Source organism: Arachis ipaensis, chromosome B3 (genome assembly GCF_059453495.1).
Source record: "Arachis ipaensis isolate K30076 ecotype BB chromosome B3, ASM5945349v1, whole genome shotgun sequence".
Lineage (NCBI taxonomy): Eukaryota > Viridiplantae > Streptophyta > Magnoliopsida > Fabales > Fabaceae > Arachis > Arachis ipaensis.
Genome location: NC_142438.1, coordinates 88027938 through 88051653, shown reverse-complemented (window position 1 = coordinate 88051653; position 23716 = coordinate 88027938). Strand labels below are relative to the sequence as shown.

The 23716-nt window shown below is 40.2% G+C and overlaps 2 non-coding genes across 2 annotated transcripts; both read left to right on the top strand.

Annotated features, from left to right (window-relative positions):
- Window positions 1-15113: 15113 nt before the first annotated feature.
- On the top strand, window positions 15114-15220 carry LOC148571487 (small nucleolar RNA R71). The gene has a single exon (XR_015908883.1). It is a non-coding gene; the product is annotated as a small nucleolar RNA R71 (small nucleolar RNA).
- An 8168-nt stretch (window positions 15221-23388) lies between these two features.
- LOC148571486 (small nucleolar RNA R71) lies at window positions 23389-23496 on the top strand. Its single transcript, XR_015908082.1, has one exon. It is a non-coding gene; the product is annotated as a small nucleolar RNA R71 (small nucleolar RNA).
- Window positions 23497-23716: the final 220 nt, after the last annotated feature.

The following is a 23716-nucleotide window of genomic DNA, read 5'->3' as shown; positions in this document are numbered from 1 at the left end:
GCCGGCTGCTCAATTGCCTGGTCAGCTGTCTCGGCTGCCATCTCAACTGTCAACTCGGCTCCAGTTGTTGGCTCCTCAAGTCTAGGCTCCTCAGCTCTGTGCTCCTCAGGCCTCTGGACTGCCTGGCCAGCTTCAGTCGTTGGCTCCTCAGATGCAGGCTCCTCGGCCTCAGGCTCTGGTGTATCTGGAGGAGGTGGCCCAGGGTCTCTACCTTCAAACTTCGCCACTATCCAATGGAAGCGGTGAGTGTTACATTGCGGTGTTCGAATCGGTGGACGGCCTGAAGGATCTCCCGGCACAGCTCATATGGTGTCTGGGATCTGGGTGCAAGTGCAGGCGCTGTAGAAGGTGCTGAAGGCTCGGCTGCTGCTGATGAAGGCTCCATGGTCTTCCTCTTCTTCTGAGGTGGCCCGTCATAATCACCGTATGGCAGAAATAGCTGCTTACTGATGTAGACAGACGTCTGGTCTATTGGGCGTCTCTCTACTCTAGATAGAGCTACTAGTATGGTGATCAACGATGGGAAGGGAATGTTGTATTTCAGCTGTTGGTTCACCTTCATCATGGACTCTCTGATAAGGGAAAGAACAGAGATCCTCTTCCCCTCCAGAATAGCCCACAGCAAAACTGTCACACAGACTCTGATATGTGTGGCATGCGTGCTCGGAAGAATGTAGTCGGCAATGATCTGCTACCAGATCCTTGCCTCTGGGTTGAGGTCAGTGCATGCAATGCTCAACGGAACTGGATGCTCTCCCTTGCTGTATTCCCATCTAGCCTCAGGCTGGCCAATCTTTTCCAGGACCACATCCAAAGAAATCTTGCCCGTTGTCACGTCCGTCATTATTTGAGTGTAAGCGTCTCGAGCCGGAGGAATATGCGGAATATCCAAGAGGGCCTCTAAAGCAGTATTAGAGGTGTCCAAGGTGACACCTCTTAGAAAAATAGTTTGGGCATCCCTCTTTAGGAAATTTACGTAAAATTCCTTGACCTGGAGTTCATTTACTTCCACCGGGTCAAATTTTACGAATTTCCAATGATAAAAATTTAGTCTATTAAGGATCTGATCTGCATATTTCTCAGGTAGGTTGAGCTTTCTCTCATAATGGAAGGCACATTTTTCCAATTTCTTATACTGTTCTTGGGCTTCAGCATTGATGAAAATGTCTGGATGGTCACTTGGAGGTACAAGAGAAGGACGAGCCAAAGGATTGGCTTTCTCCTTTCCTCTTCGGGCCATCCTGAAAAAGACAAAAACAAAAAACAACTCAGGAGAAACAGAGAAAATTCACAGAAGGAAGAAGGAAATAGTTAAACAATTCAAATAGGAGCCACTAGTGTAAACAAATACTCAAGCAAGGGAAAACATGTATAAAGCAATGAAATGTTCAAAAGGAAATGCATTTTCCCAAAATCAAGCAACCTAAGTGTCATAAAAGAGAGTAATCAACAATTAAAGGGTATACATGACTCAGGTGTGCGATGCAAGTAAATTGAATTGAAAGAAATGATAGTTGCAATTGTGCCTTGGAAATTGAAAGAGTTTGCAGAATTTGACACAAAAGGCAAGAATCAAAGCCATAGTGAAAGCATGACATATTCATGTTAAGAAGTAAGAAATGATCCCATATACATAATCTCTTGTCCAAAGTAATGCTTGATTGAAAAGCAAGGTACATTGCTCAAAAATACAAAGGAACAAGTTGCTATGTATTTTGTCATTGATATTAAAGATACATGAATAAGCATTTGATCAATTCACAAAACAAACATCATGTGTACTGCTGGAAAAGGTACCAAACAGATTCCAAATTTTCAAGTTTAATTCTAGTTTGGCTTTGGAACAAAAAGCAGTGGGCAGCTAGCACATAATGCAGTAACTAGCATGTTATTCACTTGCACATGTATCAAACATAATGTATTTCAGCTTGCAACTGCAGTTTGATGTATCAGCAAGAATTAACAAATAAGTGCTCAGCTAGCAATGCATCGAATAGAATCTAATATGCATAGGAGCAATGAACACCAACAGAAGAAACAAAGCTATATATTTCAGGTTTAAATGGGTGTTCTAGCAGAAATACAGAGTGCAAAAACAATTTCATCTCAGGCAGCATTTAGAATAAAAGAAAATTTGCAAAATTAGAAAGCCACAATGCAGAATCGAAATAAAATTCAGAATCTTTGTTGATCAAACACAAAAGATAAGTTAAAAATTCCTATTCAGCATTTCAACAAGCATAACATGTGCAAAAATTAGCAGCAGCAAACATAGGTTACTGTACATGGTGGCAGTCAGAGCACTCAGTCAAGAACAGCAACATACAGTCTCAGACATAGCAACATCATTCAATCTCAACAACATCCAATAATATCAGCCAACATCACAGATTCAATCCAGAAACACAGGTCTTCTAACTTAAAACCACTTAACAACTAGAACAAAATTAAAGAGCAGAAAAGAAAATGAAACAGAAACAGAAGAGAACAGGATACAAGGAATGATATGGAACATGTAATGCAGAAGGAAGAAAGGGAGAAGGTGGAGAGGGGAAGGAGGTGAATGTCGCGGCGGCACAGAAGCTCGCTGCCGCTGGTGAAGTCACCGGACTGAAGGTGCGGCCTAGGGCTGTGACAGGCGCAGTGGCAGAGACAGGGAAAAGAGAGAAAGAAATGTAGAAGAGAGAGAGAAGAAAGGAAAAGGAAGAGAGAGAGAGAGAGAGAGAGAGGCGACGGCGGTGGTGGGTCGCGGTGGAGGGAGGTGATAGTGTGAAGAAGAGGGGTTGGTTTTAGAGAGAAGAAGAAGAAAGGTTCGGGGTGTGGGTTGGAAACTAAAGCGCGACACTCTCCTTTTCGAATTAACGTCCGAAAAGGGACCTGTGTAGATGCACAAGGTCGTGTGCGGACGCTTACAAGGAGAAAGAAGGGGGTATGCGCGCGCACAAGGTCGTGTGGACGCTACGGACAGAAGGTCAAATGTGTCCTGTGCGGCCGCACAAGCAGGTGTGTGCTCGCAAAGAAGAAGAAAATGGGCTGGGTGCACACGCATAGCTTGTGCGTGCGCTGCGGCCATGCGGTTTGTGCAAGCTATGCAAGCGCACAGAGCGATGCGCTCGCACAAGAGAGATTTTTTTTAAGGAAAGTGTGTGGGCGCACGCAGGATATGCGGACGCACAGAAGGAGAGAAATGGGTAGTGTTCCCACGCACAAGCTGTGCGCGTGCTGGGAACAGAGGGAGTGTTTAAGGGTGTGTGTGCGCACCTAGCTGTGCACACGCACAGGAACCGAAAAACAGGGGAACTGTGCGGACGCACAAGACTTTGCGTACGCACAGGTCTCTGTTGCTGCAATGAAAATTTTGCCTCTAAGGCATCAAACATGACATCCAAAACAGGTTTTCAAGTCCCAAATCATCATAAACTCCCAAAAACACATTATTTCACTAAAATTACTTAACAAACATCAAAATAAATCTAACAATCCAAGCAATATAGCCAATTATTCATGAAACAAAAAGTAAAAGAGAGAAAGTTAGAAGGATATTACCATGGTGGGGTGTCTCCCACATAGCACTTTGGTTTATAGTCCTAAGTTGGACTTGGTGAGGAGATCCTTGTTAGGGCGACTTATGCTTCCACTCCTCCTTGAATCTCCAACCAAGTTTGCTATTGATTCGACCTCTGGGGTCCCAAATGAATTGCATCAAACTCCTAAGAGACTTCAAACTAGCAACTAGGATCCTTAGGTATTGATTCTTAAAATTATTGCCTGGATCCCATACTTGAATTCCTCTATCACCATTGATATGCTTATGCACTCCCTGGAATCCACTACATTGACTCTTGCACCATAATTGAGCTCCAAATGTTAAGTTGGCTCCTTGGATGAACTTCCCATTTCTTGGCCAATCAACATTCTTCTCTTCACCATCCACTACTCCAAGAAAGGTACGAAGTTGACCATCCGTTTCTAAAACGGCATATTGATGCGGGCTAAAAAGCTTGTTGAAGAATTCTTCACCTACTCAATTCGCTCTTGCGCAACTATCTTCACTTCTTGGCGAATAGAATCTCCCTCAACCTCTTTTGAATCTTCTTCATCATCACTCAAGTTAAAAATTAGAGGTTGTGTGAAGTCCACATCAACATCTCCTTCCCAATCTAATAATGGAGGTCCATGAAGGTCATAGAAGGAATTACCCAAGTTGGACAAAATATCTTGAATGATGGAATCCTCTTGATCAATTCCTACCCATTCTTCATTTATCTCCCTTTGCACTTCATGTTGTGACTTGACATCTTCTTCTTGATTTTGCAATTCTTCTTTCACTCCACACTTTTCACTTGGTCCCATACATTCATCCACTAGAATTTCTTGCTTATGGCATGAACGCAATAAAGCTAAATGACCCAAAGCTTTTGCTAAGGTAGACATGACTTGCACTTTCTTCTTCTGTAACTCTTGTTGTTCTTGAATTAGCATGAAAAGTACTTCTTGTGTGGCTTGATCTATATATGAAGATGAAGATTGAGGTGATGAAGGTTGACAATCAAACTCATGGGGGTAAGGGTTTTGGTTTTGTATGTAGTGAGGGGATAGTGTTTGAGATTGGTAACTATAAAGGTAAGTGTTTGGGTTCCATTGGGGTGCATTGTGGTGATGGTGTGAAAAAGTCATCAAGAAAATATAAACAAAATCCTACTAGGCAAAACAATCAAACAACCAAAAAAAGCTATTTACACTATTAACATATTCACAACAACCAAAAGATATAACACCGTTTGCACTCCCCGGTAACGGTGCCAAAAACTTGATAGAGAGGTTCATGATGGTTCAAAAATTTAGCAAAATAATTTCTTCGTTGGTAGTATAGTCCAAACCAACAAACAATCCTCAAAATCAAAGTTTAATATTTCTAATTCAATTTAACCGAGAATAATCAAGCCTTGGATCGTTCTCCCTAGGAATACAAATGAAATGTTACGCTTTCGGTTGTTAAGGGGACAAAAGGGGTTTTGTGCAATCAAAGAACTAAAGATTAAAAGAACTAAGCAATGAAGGAACTAAGCAACGACCAAAATTGGAATTAATGAAAGTAAAAGGAAACAAGATCAAAACTTGTGAAAATGCTATAAATGCAAGAAAGAGCCTTGACTTGGGAATGAGGATCCAAGGAATCCTATCATTGCCATAACCACAACTATGGTAATTATGATGAGTCAATCTCGCCTAGTAAATCCCAACCATCGAGGAGTAAGTCAAGCAAGCATAATTGACCTTAATCCATAAGTCCTAGCTAACTTACTAAACTAGTTGTTAAAAAGCTAGTGATGTGGGCGGAAGTTAGCCAATTAAGAAATTAGTATAGAAATAACGTTAGGAGTACAGTTCCTAACCGACGAAAAAATCGCTTATCAATTTAGAAGGGTTGTCACAAAATTAGAATAAAAATACTGGGAGTAGGAATCCCAGGTCGTCTCCCAACGAGTTGACAAAAGAGTGCTATTCTATTAGTCAGGAGTTTTCCGAGAAATTTTAAGAGTTGGAGGACAGAAAAATAAATGATTGTAAATTAAAGCAATAAAAATTGGCAAGAGAATTTATATAATCAAAGTAAAAGCCTTGACCGGGGGAAGATTAATTGGAAGTTCTATCCTTGTTGGATTTTCCCAAGTGGAATAGCAAGAGGTTGTTGTTTTCACTTAGTTAACCCTTACTAAATAAAGAAAAGTCAAGTGATTGAGCTAACTCTTATTCGCAAGTCCTAATCCTCTCCTTATGAAAGGATTAGTGTTAGTAACTAGAGAGTTAGCCAACAACTTCCAATTGAACTAACACTTGAGTATTCCAACTCAGGGTCTCCTTTTAATCAACCCCCAAGTCAAGTTGGGAGTCTACTCCATTGACATGAATACAACGTTCACAGGCATATAAGGGGAATAATAATAAGACATGATAATCTAAATAAAATAACAACTGAAAATTAATTAAAGGTAAAAGTAATTCTTTGCATTAATATATCCCAAAATCATAAACATACATATCTGAATAGGGTTAAGAGGTAATTGGTGCACGGAATTGTGATCACACTTTTCACAACTCTGGTACAACTAACCAGCAAGTGCACTGGGTCGTCCAAGTAATAAAACCTTACACGAGTAAGGGTCGATCCCACAGAGATTGTCGGCTTGAAGCAAGCTATGGTCATCCTGTAAATCTTAGTCAGGCAGGTTGAATTGGTTATGAGTTTTGATAATTAAAAGATAAATAAAACGTAAATTAAAATAAAGATACTTATGTAATTCATTGGTGGGAATTTCAGATAAGCATTTGGAGATGCTTTGTTGCTTCTGAACCTCTGATTTCCTATTGTCTTCATTCAATCATGCGTGCTCCCTTCAATGGCAAGATGCATGATCCTCTCAGTGAAAATGTCCAAGTACGGTTTCTGCACAGCTAATCAACTATAGGATTTCTTGTCTCGGATGAAAAATACCAGGTACAGCTACCGTACGACTAATCATCTGTCGGTTCTCACTTGTATTGGAATAGGATCTCTCTATCCTTTTACACACAGTCACTGCGCCCAACATTTGCGAGTTTGAAGCTCGTCACAGTCATTCCGTCCCAGATCCTACTCGAAATACCACAGACAAGGTTTAGACTTTCCGGATCTCAGGAATGCTGCCAATTGGTTCTAGCCTCTACCACGAAGGTTCTAATATCACGGACTCGGTCCATGGATTAGAGACCCAAGAGATTATACTCCGGCTGTCATCCAATGACTACGTTGAACATCATGTAGACTGCTTGTGGTTGTCAGGCACACGGATCTTGGCTAAGCGAGTAACGAAGATAGTGGGTGATTGTCACCGGTCACCCCTTCATTCTGACTTAACTGAATTAAGTACGAGAGTATATCTTGGAGAAGAAGTAAGCGTGCATTGAAAGAGAAACAATAGTACTTGCATTAATTCATGAAGAACAGCAGAGCTCCGCACCTTAATCTATGAGGTGTAGAAACTCCACCATAGAAAGTACATAAGAGAAAAAGGTCTAGGCATGGCCGAATGGCCAGCCTCTCCAAATGTGAAAAATGGTATAAGCTCCCCTAAAACAATAGGAAAGACTAGTATTTATACTAAACTAGTTACTAACGATTACAGAAATTGAGTAACTAAGTGCAGAGAGTGCATAAATCCACTTCCGGGGCCCACTTGGTGTGTGCTTGGGTGAGCATTGAGCTTTACATGTGCATAGGCCTTTTCTAGAGTTAAACGCCAGCTTGGATGCCAGTTTGGGCGTTAAACTCCAGTTTTGGTGCCAGTTCTGGCGTTTTACGACAGAAAAGGGTCTTTGGCTGGCGTTTAAACGCCAGTTTGGGCCATCAAATCTAGGGCAAAGTATGAACTATTAAAAATTGATGGAAAGCCCAAGATGTCTACTTTTCCAATGCAATTGAAAGCGTGCCAATTGGGCTTCTGTAACTCCATAAAATTCACTTCGAGTGCAGGAGGGTCAGAATCCAACAGCATCTACAGTGCTTTCTCAGCCTCTGAATCAGATTTTTGCTCAGGTCCCTCAATTTTAGCCTGAAAATACCTGAAATTATAGAAAAACACAAAAACTCATAGTAAAGTCCAAAAATGTGATTTTTGCATAAAAACTAATAAAAATATAATAAAAAGTAACTAAAACATACTAAAAACTATGTAAAAATAATGCCAAAAAGCGTATAAATTATCCACTCATCACAACACCAAACTTAAATTGTTGCTTGTCCCTAAAAAAATAAAAATAAAATAGGATAAAAAGAAAAGAAAATACAATGAATTTCAAAATATCAATGAAGCTTAGTTCCAATTAGATTAGCAGGACTAGTAGCTTTTTGCTTCTAAACAGTTTTGGCATCTCACTTTATCCTTTGAAGTTCAGAATGATTGGCATCCATAGGAACTCAGAATTCAGATAGTGTTATTGATTCTCCTAGTTTAGTATGTTGATTCTTGAACACAGCTACTTTATGAGTCTTGGCCATGACCCTAAGTATTTTGTTTTTCAGTATTACCACCGGATACATAAATGCCACAGACATATAACTGGGTGAACCTTTTCAGATTGTGACTCAGCTTTGCTAGAGTCCCCAGTTAGAGGTGCCCAGAGTTCTTAAGCACACTCTTTTTGCTTTGGACCACGACTTTACCGCTCAGTCTCAAGTTTTTCACTTGACACCTTCATGCCAGAAGCACATGGTTAGTGACAACTTGATTTAGCCGCTTAGGCCAGGATTTTATTCCTTTGGGCCCTCCTATCCATTAATGCTCAAAGCCTTGGATCCCTTTTTACCCTTGCCTTTTAGTTTAAAGGGTTACTAGCTTTTTTTGCTTGCTTTTTCTTTTTCTTTATTTTTTGCCTTTTTTTTTTGCAAGCTTTGTGTTTTTCACTGCTTTTTCTTGCTTCAAGAATCAATTTTATGATTTTTCAGATTATCAATAACATTTCTCTTTTTTCATTATTCTTTCAAGAGCCAACAATTTTAACATTCATAAACTTCACTATAAAAAATATGCACTGTTCAAGCATTCATTCAGAAAACAAAAAGTATTGCCACCACATCAAAATAATTAAACTATTTTCAAGATAGAATTCGCAATTCATGTACTTTTTCTTTTTCAGAAAACATTTTTCATTTAAGAAAGGTGAAGGATTCATAGAACATTCATAGCTTTAAGACATAGACACTTAAACACTGATGATCATGTAATAAAGACAAGAACATAGACACAACATAAAGCATAAAAACTGATGCACAAAAACTTGTCTCTCAACAGATTTTCCTCGGCAAGTATACCGAATTGTCGTCAAGTAAAAACTTACAATAGAGTGAGGTCGAATCCCACAGGGATTGATTGGTCAAGCAACTTTAATTGGAGGAATGTTCTAGTTGAGCTAAGCAGAATTTGATTAGGGAATTGCAGGAAATTAAATGGCGGGAAAGTAAATGGCAGAAAATGTAATTGCTGGAAATAAAGGACTGAATGTAAATGATCGAAAGTAAATTGTAGAATCTTAAATGGGGAATGGGGAAGATGAACATAAAAGTAGAAGGCAGAAAGTAAAGAGAATGGGTAAGATCAGAAATGGGGGATTCATTGGGCTCAGGAGATGTTATATTCTCCGGATCAAGTTCATTCTCATCTATTCCTCAATCAATACATTCATTGATCTCCTTGGCAATCTTAAGTGATTGGATTCCAATTCCTTGGCAACCCAATCTCTCAAATATTGATCAATAGCCAATTCCTTAGTCTAATTTCTCATGAGAAGAGATGAAGTATGGTCACTGATTATACCACATGTATTCCCAAATCAAAGTATTGTTAGGATTATATGTCACCATATCCATTCAAACCCCAATTTGGTCCAACATGAGAAAGCATTTCTAGCATGATCTCTTCATTCCTCTTCCAAGGTCTGAAGAGATCCAAGTATGAATAGCTTCTCTTCCAAGATAACTACTCAATAGGATGAAGATTGAAAGCTTTCTAGTAAAATCAAGAGAAAAGAAAGAAGAAGAATAATGAAAACTATTATTGATCCATCAAATTACAACAGAGCTCCCTAACCCAATGAAAGGGGTTTAGTTGTTCATAGCTCTGGGAATGGAAAGCGTAAGTGTAAAGTACATTATGAAAACTAAAACTAGAAGTTGCAGAGAAAGTAAAATATACAGAGTTTAGTTCTCCAAAATGCCAAAAGCTCCCTTTACTAGTTCAAAACTACTCCTATATATACTACTCTTCTGATCTTCTAGTTGGATCTTCAAGTCTTGGATATGGGCCTTTGGATCTTTGAGTTGAAGCAGTTGCAGGTCTTCAGTGGGCTCAGCTTTGCTTGCAGAGAAAGTGTGAGTTAGGCATGGACGTTAGTTAGGACGTTAGTAGTGTTAACGTTAAGTGAAAATGTGGGTTCGAGAATGTTAGTGACGATCACCTTTTTTACTATCGTTCCTAACCTAAGATGGTCCACGTTAACTTCAACGTTAGTGGCACTAACGTGACCACTAACGTTGCCTCTTGGTCCTTCGCAAACGTTATTGGCATTCACCTTTTCCAATAACGTTTGCTTGTTGCCCTTCCTCCCTACGTTAGAGTCCACGTTAGTCTAGCTAACGTGACTCGTAACGTGGGCATGCCTCAACCTCGAGAGCGTTAGTGACACTTACCTTTGTCACTAACGCTCCAAACGCCCCTCCTCACGTTAGTGCCTCACGTTAATTGTATTAACGTGGCCACTAACGTGGTGGTGACTTCCATCTCCAACGTTAGTGACAAAGGTGAGTGTCACTAGCGTTGGCTCATCAATTCTTTCCTCCACGTAAGCTTCCACGTTAATGTAACTAACGTGGCTAATGATGGCTTGGTCCAACATTAGTGACAAAGGTGAGTGTCACTAACGTTGGCACTTCTTTGTTCCTTCTATGTTAGAGTTCACGTTAATGTAATTAACGTGGCTAAGTGTGCCCCTTTTTCCAACGTTAGTGGCATTCACTTTTACCACTAACGTTGGAGCTTTACTTCTCCTCCACGTTAGCTTCCACGTTAATATAGTTAACGTGGCAACTAACGTGGGCTATGATGGCTCACGAAGGCGTTATTGGCGATCACTTTTCTCATTAACGTTGCAAGCTAGCTCCCATTCCACGTTATTGGTCACGTTAGTTAGACTAACGTGGCTATTAACGTGGCATCTTCCTTGCTTCCTTTGTCCTGAAATCAAGCAAGTAAAGTGCATCAAAGCTAGGTTCTAACTCATGAGATCATCCATCATCTATTTTATCACTCAATTCATGCATAATTCTCATAAAATCATATAAAATTCACAATGTTTACTTGAATCAAGATGTAAGTGATTATCTACCCAAAACTTGCTTATTAATTAAGAAAATGCATGAAACTACCCTAAAACAGTAAAGAAAAAGGTCAGTAAAATTGGCCAAAATGCCCTGGCATCACAAGACCAAACTTAAAGCTTGCTTGTCCCTAAGCAAGTACTGAAACATGAGAATGATGAATGAAATGACAAGAAAAATGAGTCATTATTGTGGAAGTCATGTCCTTGGTTTTATGGGGTTTCATGCATAGCAACTTAGGTTCATTCCTTCACTGGCTTTCAGACCTTTATCATGCCCCGGAATACTCACTTGATAGCACCCAATGAGACTTTTATTCATTGATCCCTTTATCTTTTCAGGATTTAATTGTGTTCTTAGACTAGGTGCTTTGTGAGAGGGCGACTCTTTAAGATAAGCTTTCAGTCGGCACTCCCGAACCAGTTGGTCCAAGGTGCTGGGTGTTAAGACACCCCTAAGGACTTACTCCCTCAAGTCTCTTTCCCCCATACATACACACCACAGGCACATAGTTTGTTATTTTCCTTCTTGAGACCTTCGTGTCCAGCACCTCTTTGGATTACTAAGTGTTCTGTAGCAAAGGTTACTCTTGATAGTGGACTTTCAACTGATAATCCCGGGTTAGTTAACCCAAGTTACCAAGTGATAAGGCACCCCTGAGAGCTTATTCATCCAAGTATATCCTTTACACAGGAGCACCACAGACACATGCCTCAAGATTCAACCCTTGGTTCCTAGCCTTATTTCTTACTCTTTTTCTTTATTTCTCAACTTTCATTTTTCTTTCCCTTTTTCTTATTAGGATCTTGTTATTTAGCTAGTCTCATGGGATGTGTTTCAAGCATATGATTCAGGACAGATAGTTGCCTTCCTACCTTATTGGTGAACCAACTTAGCTAAGTAATTACTACACCACAAGCTTAAGGACTTATTCCACAATTTGAACCTCACTCTGGTCTTTCATAACATCTCTTTTTATTTAACTTAAGGGACAAGCATACAAGTAAGTAAGGTGAAAATGCAGCAGTGACATTAGACTAGCAAGCATAGACCTAAGCAATGCAAACTTAAAGGCAGAATTGAAAATCTTAAACTACCATGGAAACATGTTCTATTTCATACATGATTTTCCTTATTTAAAACTTGAAAAAGAGAGGACAATGAGGAAACTCCACCATCTTTTACTCATGGGGTGCTCATGCTCTCCCTCTTGTTTGTCCTCTTTTGCCTATTGGAGCTCGATGATGCCATGAGTAGGAGTTGATATGTGAAGGTGGAGAGTGTGTCTTTGATGGAGTAAGGGGAGTTGGGTTTCGAGAGTGGGAAGTGTAAAGAGTGGGTATTGGAATGTGAAAGGGAGTATGGAATAAGAACCACTTATATAGGGAAGTGGTGAGTGAATGAAAGGTGTGGATTGATGGAGTGGGTGTATGATGAACGGATGGGGTTTAGCATGGGATGAGCACAAGGATCATCAACTTTATGATGGGGTTGGTTCGATTTCCAAGCGTGGCATTCTTTCAATGTTGCATGGCAACATTTCCCAAGGCATTCCCCTTGAAGACACGTGTATAGTCCTCTCCTTTTGTGGTGGCCGAACCCTTCTCCTTCAATTGTCCCATCAATTCTCCTACAAAATAAAAGGGATGTGATTAATGAAATTATGGAAAGTGGCGGCAAAATTAAAAAAAATTTGGGATAACTACTTTTAAAGTTTTTGTTTCTAACTAACTAAGTGCTATTAATGAATGCAAACCAACTGACTTTTTAATTGTTCATGTATGCAACATTGGTGACACCAAACTTAGTTTGTGTCCATGTGGTGTAAAAAGTTTTGTTCAAGGCTCTAAGAGTAACATGAGATGAATTGCATTTATGCTCTTCTTAGTATGCCTTGAACACCAAACTTGTTCTTCACCATGTGCTGCATAAAAGGATTCATTCAAGTGTATGTCAAAGTTGATTTGGAATTCATGAACCTTGCATTATTAACTACTTTAAAGCATATAAAACATGGGTTGCCTCCCATGAAGCGCTTCTTTAGCGTCACTAGCTTGACATTCTGACTTTGTTAGGGTGGTTGGTAATGCTTTAAATCTCCCCCCCTCGCAGTAAATCTATCTCTATTGGCTTCATCAAGAATCTCCACATGTTCTAAGGAGAGAATTCTGTTGATGGTGAAAACTTTAGGTAGCTGAGATGGGATGGTGGGAAGATGAGGTGGGATATCTGGGAAATAAGCTGAGATCACTTTATCCCCTGGAGAGAAGTCCTTTGTAGGGATCTTCTTGTTCCTCCATCTCCTTGGTGCCTTCTTCTTTGTTCCTTTTGATGTTGCCCTGCTCTATGTGGCCTTTTTTTCGAAGGAAATTTTGTTGCTAGTCTCATATGACTCTGGTGGTTTAGGTTCCTCCTGGTTTTCCTTTAGCTGTGACAACTGCTGACTGTCTTGTTCATCAACCAAAGGGATTCCCAGGTGTATAGCTTGTGCTTCAATGCTTGTTTCTTCCACCAGTGCTCTCTCGTGCTCCCCCCTTGGTTCCTTGTTTTCTTGATCTGCTTCTTGTGAGGGTTTGAAGACATTGAATGCGAGTTGTTTGTCATGTATCCTCAATATTAGCTCTCCTCGCTCCACATCTATGAGCGCTCTGGCTGTAGCTAGGAATGGTCTTCCCAATATGATTGGGTGAAGGTGACTCTCTTCTATTTCCAATATGACAAAGTCTGTGGGAAGAAAGTAGTTCCCAACCTTCACCAACACGTTTTCAACCACTCCTACTGCTTGTTTTTTAGTTTTGTCAGCCAGACTGATGACTACGTCTGTGGACATTAGCTCATTGATCTGCAGCTTCTTCATAAGGGATAAAGGCATTAAGTTGATGCTTGCTCCCAGGTCACAGAGTCCTTTATCAAACATTGTTTCTCCTATGGCACAGGGGATGTGAAAACTCCCTGGGTCCTTCCTTTTTATAGGCAACTCTAGTTGAATGAGTGCAATGCACTCCTTATTCATCACTATTGTTTGCCCTCCCTTGAGTGAGCTTTTCCTGGTCAGCAGCTCCTTCATATACTTAATGTATGAGGGCATTTGTTGGAGAGCCTTGATGAATGGTATGTTTACATGGAGAGATGCAAACGTATCAAGGAACTTTTAGTATATTCTCTTTTCTACACCACCTTTGAGTCTTTGGGGAAAAGGTGCATAGAGTTTCAGCATCTCCTTCTGTGTAATTTTGGTTTCTTGGTGACCTTCTTCCTGCTTCTCTGCTGAAGTATCTCCATAGTGTCTGAATGGTTTGTTTAGCTCTTCCTCAGTCTCCCTATCACTTATAGTGACCATCTTGCATTCTTCCCATCTTACTTTCTTTGCTTCACCTCTTGGGTTTTTCTCTGTGTCACTTGGGAAGCTGTCAGTAGGCTTGGGAATCTTCTCAAAGAGGTATCCCACTTGAAATTCTAGCCTCTTAATGGTGTCTCCCTGGTTTTTGATATTGGCTCGCACCTCCTCCTTGAACACCTTGTTATCTTGGAGTTCCTTACATATGCCTTCAAGTAGAGTCTCAATTCTTGAGAGTCTATCTTCGGATGATGGTGAGTTGGGGTTGGAGGGATGAGAATGGCCACTTTGGTATGATATGGATGTTGAGAGGTGTTGTTAGGTGGGTGCTGATATGATCTCTGTGTGGGATGTTGGTGAACTGCATTGTTGTTGGGGTTGTGACGTCTCTGATCTTGGCCTTGATCTTGTTGATTTCCCCACCCAAAGTTTGGGTGGTTCCTCCAACTAGGATTATAAGTTTTGGAGTATGGATCATGGGTCTGCCTAGGTGAGTTTCCAATATAGTTGGCTTGTTCCTGATCACCCTCTGCTTCTGTATTCACTCCTTCTTGACCTGCTGATGAGGTGGTGATTGCTGCTACTTGGTTCCTCTCCATCTTCTTGGTAAGGTCAGCCAGCTGCTTGGTGATTATCTTATTTTGAGCCAGCAGTGCATCTACGTTGTTTAGCTCCATCACTCCTCTAGTGTTGCCTCTTTCAGAAGTATAGAAGTAGTCATTCTCAGCTACAGTCTCAATGACATCTATGGCTTCTTCAATGGTCTTCTTCTTGTTCAGAGATCCCCCTGATGAGTGGTCTACTGCCTTCTTCAATTCATAAGAAAGACCTTCATAGAAAATGTGTAACTGCACCCATTCATTGAACATATCTAGCGGGCACCTTCTTGTCAAGTCCTTAAACCTCTCCCATGCTTTATAGAGAGTTTCACCATCTTGTTGCCTGAAGGTTTGTACCTCAGCTCTCAACCTGTTGATCCATTGAGGAGGATAGAATCTTGCCAAGAATTTGTTCACCATATCTTCCCAGGTTGTTAAACTCTCCTTTGGGAAAGATTCCAGCCATTTAGATGCTTTGTCCTTGAGTGAAAAGGGGAACAAAAGCAAACTATAGGTGTCAGGATGAACACCATTAGACTTCACAGTATCGTATATCCTCAGGAGTGTAGTGAGATGTTGATTGGGGTCTTCTTGGATACTTCCTCCAAATGAACAGTTATTCTGAACAAGGGTGATGAGCTGTGGCTTTAGTTCAAAGTTATTGGCATGTATGGTTGGCTTTTGGATGCTACTTCCACAGTTTCCTGGGTTTGGATTTATGTAAGATCCCAGAACTCTTCTCTCTTACCCAGCATGATACGTTGGACCTTCTCTATCATGGTTGTGAGCCTCTTCTTCATGATGGTTCTCCATATTCTCATCTATGTCTGGTTCAAAGTACTCTTCCTCTTCCTCAGCACCAACAACTCTCTTTCCTCTTGCTTCCCTCCTTAATCTAAGGAAGGTCCTCTCAGGTTCAGAATCAAAGGAAGTTGAAGCCCCGCTTCTTCTACCTGTCATACAACCAGCAATGCCAAAGCAAAAGGGAGATAGAGAGTACTCTTAAAAAAAATACTGTTAGTGTGAGTGATGCAATATATCAAACAGTTAGTGGGTTAGTGAACTGAATTGTAACAAATAAGAGAACACCACAAACGGGTAGGGTAAAGGGAAGAAAATAACTGAAACTGAAACTAAATCAATCAAACAGAAATTAAATCAAACAAAAGAAAATTGCTCAATCTAGTTATCCACCAATTTAATCATTGTTGATACAAAATCAATCCCCGGCAACGGCACCATAAACTTGATGCACGGAAACTTGTCTCTCAACTGATTTCCCTCGGCAAGTATACCGAATTGTCGTCAAGTAAAAACTCACAATAGAGTGAGGTCGAATCCTACAGGAATTGATTGGTCAAGCAACTTTAATTGGAGGAATGTTCTAGTTGAGCTAAGTAGAATTTGATTGGGGAATTGCAGGAAATTAAATGGTGGAAAAGTAAATGGCAGAAAATGTAATTGCTGGAAATAAAGGACTGAATGTAAATGACGGAAAGTAAATTGCTGAATCTTAAATGGGGAATGAGGAAGATGAACATAAAAGTAGAAGGCAGAAAGTAAAGAGAATGGGTAAGATCAGAAATGGGGGATTCATTGGGCTCAGGAGATGTTATATTCTCCGGATCAAGTTCATTCTCATCTATTCCTCAATCAATACATTCATTGATCTCCTTGGCAATCTTAAGTGATTGGATTCCAATTCCTTGGCAACCCAATCTCTCAAATATTGATCAATAGCCAATTCCTTAGTCTAATTTCTCATGAGAAGAGATGAAGTATGGTCACTGATTATACCACATGTATTCCCAAATCAAAGTATTGTTAGGATTATATGTCACCATATCCATCCAAACCCCAATTTGGTCCAACATGAGAAAGCATTTCTAGCATGATCTCTTCATTCCTCTTCCAAGGTCTGAAGAGATCCAAGTATGAATAGCTTCTCTTCCAAGATAACTACTCAATAGGATAAAGATTGAAAGCTTTCTAGTAAAATCAAGAGAAAAGAAAGAAGAAGAATAATGAAAACTATTATTGATCCATCAAATTACAACAGAGCTCCCTAACCCAATGAAAGGGGTTTAGTTGTTCATAGCTCTGGGAATGGAAAGCGTAAGTGTAAAGTACATTATGAAAACTAAAACTAGAAGTTGCAGAGAAAGTAAAATATACAGAGCTTAGTTCTCCAAAATGCCAAAAGCTCCCTTTACTAGTTTAAAACTACTCCTATATATACTACTCTTTTGATCTTCTAGTTGGATCTTCAACTCTTGGATATGGGCCTTTGGATCTTTGAGTTGAAGCAATTGCAGTCTTCAGTGGGCTCAACTTTGCTTGCAGAGAAAGTGTGAGTTAGGCATGGACGTTAGTTAGGACGTTAGTGGTGTTAACGTTAAGTGAAAATGTGGGTTCGAGAACGTTAGTGACGATCACCTTTTTCACTAACGTTCCTAACCCAAGATGGTCCACGTTAACTTCAACGTTAGTGGCACTAACGTGACCACTAATGTTGCCTCTTGGTCCTTCGCAAACATTATTGGCATTCACCTTTTCCAATAACGTTTGCTTGTTGCCCTTCCTCCCTACGTTAGAGTCCATGTTAGTGTAGCTAACATGACTCCTAACGTGGGTATGCCTCAGCCTCGAGAGCATTAGTGACACTTACCTTTGTCACTAATGCTCCGAACGCCCCTCTTCATGTTAGTGCCTCATGTTAATTGTATTAACGTGGCCACTAACGTGGTGGTGATTGCCATCTCCAACGTTAGTGACAAAGGTGAGTGTCACTAACGTTAGCTCATCAATTCTTTCCTCCACATTAGCTTCCACATTAATGTAACTAACGTGGCAACTAACATGGCTAATGGTGGCTTGGTCCAACGTTACTGACAAAGGCGAGTGTCACTAACGTTGGCACTTCTTTGTTCCTTCCATGTTAGAGTTCACGTTAATGTAATTAACGTGACTCTTAACGTGGCTAAGTGTGCCCCTTTTTCCAACGTTAGTGGCATTCACTTTTACCACTAACGTTGGAGCTTTACTTCTCCTCCACGTTAGCTTCCACGTTAATATAGTTAACGTGGCAACTAATGTGGGCTATGTTGGCTCACGAAGGCATTATTGGCGATAACTTTTCTCATTAACGTTGCAAGCTAGCTCCCATTCCATGTTAATGGTCACGTTAGTTAGACTAACGTGGCATCTTCCTTGCTTCCTTTGTCCTAAAATCAAGCAAGTAAAGTGCATCAAAGCTAGGTTCTAACTCATGAGATCATGCATCATCTATTTTATCTCTCAATTCATGCATAATTCTCATAAAATCATATAAAATTCACAATGTTTGCTTGAATCAAGATGTAAGTGATTATCTACCCAAAACTTGCTTATTAATTAAGAAAATGCATGAAACTACCCTAAAACAGTAAAGAAAAAGGTCAGTGAAACTGGCCAAAATATCTTGGCATCAAAAACCGATAACAGAAAAAAATAAGAACAAGAAAATTAAAGAACGGGTCCACCTTAGTGACGGCGGCTAGTTCTTCCTCTTGAAGATCCTATGGAGTGCTTTAGCTCCTCAATATCTCTTCCTTGCCTTTGTTGCTCCTCCATCATGGCTCTTTGGTCCTCTCTGATTTCATGGAGGATAATGGAGTGCTCTTGGTGCTCCATCCTTAGTTATTTCATGTTGGAACTTAAATTTCCTAAAGAGGTGTTGAGTTGCTCCTAATAGCTTTATGGATGAACTCTAACCATCCTCTAGCCACAGGCTTGAGGTTAAGCCTTCTCAGTTGAACCGGCTTGCCTTTGGAGTCTCTCTTCCATTGAGCTCCTTCCATACAGACGTCCATGAGGACTTGGTCCAACCGTTGATCAAAGTTGACCCTTCTAGTGAAAGGATGAGGATCTCCTTACATCATTGGCAAGTTGAATGCCAACCTCACGGTTTCTGGACTGAAATCCAAGTATTTCCCTCTAACCATTGTGAGCCAATTCTTTGGGTTTGGGTTCATACTTTGATCATCATTTTTAGTGATCCATGCATTAACATAGAACTCTTGAACCATTAAGATTCCGACTTGTTAGATGGGGTTGGTGAGAGCTTTCCAACCTCTTCTCCGAATCTCACGTCGGATCTCCAGATATTCACTCTTTTTGAGCATGAAGGGGACTTTCGGGGATCACCTTTTTCTTGGCTACAACTTCATAGAAGTGCTCTTGATGGACCTTTGAGATGAATTTCTCCATCTTTCATGACTCGGAGGTGGAAACAACAGCCTTCCCTTTCCTCTTTCTAGAGGTTTATCCGGCCTTTGGTGCCATTATGGTTATGGAAAAACAAAAAGCAGAGCTTTTTCCCATACCAAACTTAAAAGGTTTGCTCGTCCTCGAGCAAAAGAAAAAAGAAAGGAGGAGAAGAAGAAGAAATGGAGGAGATAGAGGGGTGTTTGAATTCGGCCAAGGGGGGTTTAAGTGTTTATGATGTGTGAAATTGAAGGTGGTAAGGAGGGGGTATTTATAGGGAAAGAGAGAGAGGGAATTCATGTAAGAGGGGGTTGGGTTTGGGAGGGAAATGTTTTGAATTTGAATGGTGAGGTAGGTGGGGTTTTATGATGGGTTTTTGGGGAATAGTGGATGGATGTGAGTGGTGAAAAGATTATGGGGAAGAGGGTAGGACTTGATAGGTGAATGGTATTTGGGGAATAAGTATTGATGTGATTGGTCAAGGGTATTTGGGGAAGAGTGTTATGGAGAGGTGTGAAGAGGAGAGAGAGTAAGTTGGGGTAAGTGGGGATCCTGTGGCGTCCACAGATCCTGAGGTGTCAAGAAATTCTACTCCCTGCACCTTTCTGGCGTTTAAACGCCCTCTGTGTGCCATTTCTGGCGTTTAACACCAGCTCTGCTACCTTTCCTGGCGTTAAACGCCAGGTTGATGCCCCTTTCTTCCGTTTAACGCTAGCCAGACACCCTTTTCTGGCGTTAAACGCAAGTCTGTCTACCAATTCTGGCGTTTAACGCCAGTCAGACACCCTTTTCTGGCGTTAAACGCCAGTCTGTCTGCCATATCTGGTGATTAACACCCAGAATGCTGCCAGACTGGACGTTAAACGCCCACTCTGCTGTCCTTACTGGCGTTTAAACGCCAGTAAGCCTGTCCTCCAGGGTGTGCTATTTTTGATGCTATTTTTTATTCCTCTTTAATTCTGTAGCTATTTTTATGACTCCACATGATCATCAACCTAAAGAAAACATAACATGGCAATGGAAAACAAATGTCTATAAAAAAATAATTATAATTAAATAATATTGGATTGCCTCCCAATAAGCGCTTCTTTAATGTCAATAGTTTGACAGTGAGCTCTTAGAGAGCTTCACAGAGACTCGTAGCTTAATGGTGGCCTCCCAACACCAAACTTAGAAGTTGAGTGTGGGGGCTCTGTTTGACTCTGTATGGAGAGAATTGGATGAAGCTTTTCATGCTTCTTCTCCATGTTTACAGAAGAAGATCCTTGAGCCTTAAACACAAGGTAGTCCTCATTCAATTGAAGGACTAACTCTCCTCTATCCGCATCAATCATAGCCCTTGCTGTGGCTAGGAAGGGTCTTCCAAGGATGATGGATTCATCCTCATCCTTCCTGGTGTCTAGGATTATGAAGTCAGCAGAGATGTAAAAGCCTTCAACCTTTACTAAAACATCCCCTACAAGTCCATAAGCCTATTTCATTGATTTGTCTGCCATCTCTAGTGAGATTCTTGCAATTTGTTGATAAACCCTATTTGTAGGGTTTATCTTGTGTTGAATTTAGAGGGTTTTATCATCTTTTCCCACATTTATTCAATGAAATGGCATGGTTTTGTAAATTCTCCTTTAATTGTGCTTAAGAGTAAAAACATGCTTTTAGGACTTAAAATAGCTAAATTTAATTCACTTTGATTCCATTAGATGCCTTGATATGTTTGTTAAATGATTTCAGATTTAGGAGGCAAAGATTGGATCAAGGGAATGAAGAAAAAACATGTAAAAATGGAGAACTCATGAAGAAATGAAGGAATCGCAAAAGCTGTCAAGCCGACCTCTTCGCACTTAATTGACCATAACTTGAGCTACAGAGGTCCCAATGATGAGGTTCTAGTTGTGTTGGAAAGCTAACATCCAGGGCTTCAAAATGGTATAAAATTTGCCATATTTGCATCATGTTTAGGGGTGCACACGCACATAGTACGCGTACGCGCCGATGGTTGCACATAGTTCACTTAGTGCAATTCGTGGCTAGCGATTTTAGAAGCGTTGTGGGCCCAATCCAACTCATTTCTGATGCTATTTAACCCAAGGATTGAAGTGGTATGACATACATTACACACATTAGATTAGTTTTAGAGGACAAATTAGTTTATAAAGAGAGAAGCTCTCTCTTCTCTCTAGAATTAGGAGTAGGTTAGATCTAGATTAGGAATTCTTAAATCTAGATTAATTTCATCCTTTGATTTACTTTTTCTTTTGTAATTTTTCTTCTTCTACATCTCTTCTCTCTAGTTTAGCATTTAATTCATGTAATTCTTTAGTTTTATGTTGATTCACTTTTGTTCTTCCATTTTCCTTTAATGCAATTTATGGTTCATGTTCCTTTATCGTTGATTTGCTTTGTTGTTGTTTAATTCCTTGAAATTGAGTAGTGTAGATTTACTTTCCTTGCAATTTTACTATGCTTTCCTTTTATTCCTTCCAAGTGTTTGGTAAAATGTTTGGTTGGATTTTAGAGTAGAATTTTATGCTCTTGGCTTGGGAAGGTAACTTAGGAACTCTTGAGTTACTAATATCAAAGTGATTGACGATTGGGAGCCATTAACTCTAGATCTCACTAATTGATTTGGTGGAGAACTAGGACTTATGGACTTGGATTGATATAGCTTACTTAACTTTCCTCTACTATTAGTTAGGGGTTGACTTAGTGGGATTGATCCTTGCCGATTCTCATGTTGTGGTTAGTGATAAGGATAGAGATCCTTGACCACCAACCTTTGTCAAGACCTTTGTAGTTGTTAGTTTATTTTCATTGTCATTTACATTTCATGTCTCTTATCAAAAACCCCAAAACATGCTCCATAACCAATAACAAGACACTTTATTGCAATTCCTAGGGAGAACGACCCAAGGTTCAATACTTCGGTTTATAAATTTAGGGGTTTGTTTTAGTGACAAACAATCTTTTGTATGAAAGGATTATTGATTGGTTTAGAAACTATACTTTACAACGAGAATTCATTTATGAATTCTAAACCACGCAAAAGTCCTCTCATCACTTGTACCTCAAAGATCCCTAGTTTCTCCATTACAGAGAGTGGCATGAGGTTAATGCTTGAACCAAGGTCACACAGAGCCTTCTGAAAGGTCATGGTGCCTATGGTGCAAGGAATTAAGAACCATCCGGGATCCCGTTTCTTTTGACGTAATTTCTGCTGAACCAAGGCATTCAGTTCATTGATGAGCAATGGAGGTTCATCCTCCCAAGTCTCATTACCAAATAACTCGGCATTCAGCTTCATGATTGCTCCTAGATACTGAGCAACCTGCTCTTCAACAATATCTTCATCCTCTTCAGAGGAAGAATATTCATCAGAGCTCATGAATGACAACAGTAAGTTCAGTGGAATTTCTATGGTCTCTGTATGAGCCTCAGATTCCTTTGGTTCCTCATTAGGGAACTCCTTACTGGTCAGTGGACGTCCAGCAAGGTCTTCCTCACTGGAAATCACAGCCTTTTTACTCTCTCCAGGTTCGGCAACTTTGGCTATAGTTATGGCCTTGCACTCTCTTTTAGGATTCTCTTCTGTATTGCTTGGGAGAGTACTAGAAGGGGTTTCAGTAACTCTTTTACTCAGCTAACCCACTTGTGCCTCCAAATTTCTGATGGAGGACCTTATTTCAGTCATGAATCTGAGAGTGGTCTTAGATAGATCAGAGACTATGGTTGCTAAGTCAGAGAGGCTCTGCTTAGAATTCTCTGTCTGTTGCTGAGAAGATAATGGAAAAGGCTTACTGTTGCCAAACCAAATTTTCCCACCATTATTATTATTGAAGCCTTGATTAGGCTTCTGCTGATCCTTCCATGAGAAATTAGGATCATTCCTTCAAGAAGGATTGTAAGTGTTTCCATAGGATTTTTCCATGTAATTCACTACTTCCATTGTAGGATTCTCAGAGTTATAAGCTTCTTCTTTAGTACTACCGGATGTAGCTTGCATTCCAGTCAGATTCTGAGAAATCATATTAACTTACTGAGTTAATATTTTATTCTGAGCCAATATGGCATTCAGAGCATCAATCTTAAGAACACTTTTCTTCTGAGTCATTCCATTATTCACAGGATTTCTTTTCAGAAGTATACATGAACTGGTTATTTGCAACCATTTCAATGAGTTCCTGGGCTTCTGCAGGTGTTTTCTTCAGATGAAGAGATCCACCAGCAGAGTGGTCCAATGACATCTTGTACAATTCAGACAGACCATCATAGAATATACATAAGATGCTCCATTTTGAAAGCATGTCAGAAGGACACCTTTTGATCAATTGCTTGTATCTTTCCCAAGCTTCATAGAGGGATTCACCTTCCTTCTGTCTGAAGGTTTGGACTTCCACTCTAAGCTTGCTCATCCTTTGAGGTGGAAAGAATTTGGCCAAGAAAGCGTTGACCAACTTTTCCCAAGAGTTCAGGCTTTCTTTAGGTTGTGAGTCCAACCATATCCTAGCTCTGTCTCTTACAGCAAAGGGGAAAAGCAGAAGTCTGTAGACCTCGGGATTAACCCCATTGGTCTTAACAGTGTCACAGATTTACAAGAATTCAGCTAAGAACTGATAAGGATCTTCC